We start from the raw sequence: 3371 nt of genomic DNA, 5'->3' as shown, positions 1-3371 counted from the left end.
TATGCCACCAGGGAAGCCCTACCCTTATTTTTTAAAGATATTTTTACTGGGTATAGAATTCTAAGTTGACAGACATTTTTTTCTTTCTCTCTTTTTCTTCTTTAAAAATATTGGTCTTTTGGTTTGCATTGTTTCCAAAATGAAGTCTACTGATTTTTTTGTTTGTTTGTTTGTTTTTTCTCTAAATAATATGTTTTTTGGGGGGGAGGGGTGCAGGGGTCTCTTTGCCTCTAAGATTTTCTCCTTATTACTAGTTTTAAGAAATTTGTTTGGGATATTCCTTAGTATTGTTTTATTCATGTTTGTTGTGCTTGGGATTTGTCAAGCTTTTGAATCTATTAGTTTATAGTTTTCATCAAAGTTGGAAAAATTTTAACCATTGTTTCTTCAAATATTTTTTATGTCCCCTACTCTCTTCTTTGGGGACTTGAATAAGACGTGTTAGGCTGCTTGAAGTTGTTCCATAGCTCACTGATACTGTGTTCATTTCTTTTCAGTCTTTTTTTCTGTGTTTCCTTTTGGATAGTTTTTATTGCTCTGTCTTCAAGTTCACTAATTTTTTCTTCCATAGTATCTAATCTTATTTCTGATCAGTGTAGTTTTTATATCAGACATTTTATTTCTCTAGATATGTGATTTGGGTTATTTTTGTATCTTCCATATCTCTAATTAATTGCTCAATTTTTCCTCTACCCTCTTCAACATATGGAATATTAATAATTGTTCTAAGGTCTTTTTCTACTAATTCTGTTATCTGTGTAATTTCTGCATCTATTTCTATTGATTTGTTTTTCTCCTTATTATGAGCCATATTTTTCTACTCTTTGCATGCTCCGCAGTTTTTTAAATTATATTGCAGACATTGTGAATTTTGCCTTGTTGAGTAATAGATGTTTCTGTTTTTCCATAAATATTTATGAGTTCGGTTCTTGGCCACTTTAATTAGTTACTTTATTAGGTACAACCAGAGCAGCCTTTAATCTAGGGACAATGTTACCCCACTACTGAGGCAAAATCCTTTTGAGGACTCTATTATATGCCTTGTGATTTGTGAGGTTTTCTACTCTGGCTGGTTATAACATGAAATATTTCTGGTCCTATGTGGTCTTAGAATATAGCTCCCTCTGCTGCTTTCACTGGTTCTTCCCTAAGCCTTGGATAATTTCTTCACATGCATGTACTAATCAGTATTCAGCTGGAGACTTGAGAGGTATTTTCTAGAGTTATCTGTGCAGCTCTCTCCTGTCCAGTACTTTGCCTTGTCAACTCTAGTCATCCTGGTGTCTTCAGACTCCTAGCTGTGTCTCCTCAATTCACAGAGACTGCTAGATTCTCTCACTTCCCCATCCAGTACTGCACCCTGGAAACTCACTTCACAGAAGTAATCTAGGGCAATTGTTGGGCCTCATTTGCAGAGTTTTCATTTCTGCTATTTTATTTTTTAAGAGTAATTTCTAGTTCTCTAAATGTTCTTTTCTATTCATGTTCTTGTTTCTTGGATACATTATATTCTTATCTCTTCAAAGATGTTACTGATAGAACTTCCAAAGATTTCCCCTACTGCATAATTTCTCTTGAAATTGCTTTTATTTGTTTAAGAGTGTGGGACTAAAAATCTGGAAGCTCTGGTAGCTTGGTAGCACTTGTCAACTTTAAATTCCATGAAGGATGATCTGTCTGGGCCATTTTGTGGAGCACTCCTGATATCAGCATCTTTAGGTCTTTCCTTTGAGGCTGGTTATGTTTCTCAAATATGATGCTTAAATTATCCTGCTTGGATTATGATTATCTGGCTACCTGTGTTATAGGAACAAACTGGGGGAAGGGGACTAGAAGTTTCAGCATTCAATGTACATAAAGTCATTTAATTCTGTTTTTAGTGCACTTGCTAGGTTGTCAACCAATGTACCTGGCATTGTCCCATTCAGAGTCCATCTGTTTTGCTCTTCTCTGCAGAGTAAACCTCCAGTCTTCTGTTGGAGTTGAGAGAATCTGGGGATATAATTCTCAATTAGTTTTTACCCACTCATCTTTAGCAAGTCATGTTAGCATCACCTCACTAATGTAGCATGAGTCCTGTGGGGAAAATTAAGTTTTACCAGTTAGATACACTCCCACAGTTTTTGAAAGGTGAAAGTGCAATGAAAGTTACATGGTGAAGGTGAAACGGAATCTATCTTCCTGCCCCTTTTGGCTATTTTCTGCTGTCGAGGTTGTGCAGGCATGAGTCATCTTTGCAATAACATTCCTTAGTCTATTCTCCCGTTTTCTGGAGATAGAATTGTTATGGGGATAGTGACTAGACTCCTTGTTTTAGTGCCTGGTCACCAGATCATGGATGTCAAGACCTATTTGTGGAAGTATAAGTAATGATTTCTGCCATTTGAATTACAGCTGTAATATATGTTCTTGCATTTAAAGGTTCTAACATAGACTTAGAGGTAGTTGCTCTCCTGGCAGGTTGCCTCCATAGTATTCTGGGAGACATTCCTCAGGGCCTAGAACCTGCCCTTCCCACTCTTCCAACAATGTTCTAGGTGCCTAATTAGCTGTATTAAATCCATCCCTTTCTGCTTAAAATACCTAGATTGTTTCTGTTCTGTACTGTTCCTAGAATGGTATGAAGTTCTATTTCCTTTTCTTAAAAATCATCTTGAACTTTTTCTTATAGTCTGTATTAAACCCAGTTTATTAGTCTTGTCTTTATTTTATTTATTTTAAATATAGTCATTTTTATTCTGTATTAGGCAATACAAATGTTTGAATTCTTTGGTGGAAGACTTTAATTCTTTGTCTTATTATTTCTACTGACAATTTTACTCATGCTGGCCTTTTCTCTCATGTATTCTGTGATTTTGGAGTATGGGCTCACGTTTGCTGGGCTTTATCTATGGGACTCCTGTAAGGTTTGGATATGGATGTGTCCCTCCAGAAGATAATTGCACTTGCTTCTGCCAGCACTTTGGGCAATCACAAGTTTGGATCATTTTAATTTCTCATCTTGAAAATTAAACCCTAGATCTGGGCTCACTGTAGGCATGGATTCTCAGGGGATACTCCTCCCCCCTCCCCCCTTCTCCGTTCATTCATCGTTTATTTTGTGGTTGGATTATTTTTATTAGTTCACCATTTTACTGAGAAGATAGTCCTGTGAGGTTCCTGAGCGGTCTCATCCCATCACCTGCCTTGTATGGCCCAAGGTTTTGTCTTCTGTCTGCAAACTTAGATTTAATTATTTGTTTTCTTATTTACCACATTTGTTTTGTCACTTGTAAATAAATTATTGAATTGTGGACATCGGAACACAGAAGAAAATTCTCACCATTCCTTGTTCTTGCTGGCCAGCAGAAACAACAACAAAATAGGAAAAC

The sequence above is a fragment of the Balaenoptera acutorostrata genome, chromosome 13, assembly GCF_949987535.1.
Source record: "Balaenoptera acutorostrata chromosome 13, mBalAcu1.1, whole genome shotgun sequence".
Taxonomy (NCBI): domain Eukaryota; kingdom Metazoa; phylum Chordata; class Mammalia; order Artiodactyla; family Balaenopteridae; genus Balaenoptera; species Balaenoptera acutorostrata.
Note: the sequence above shows the minus strand (reverse complement) of the source record.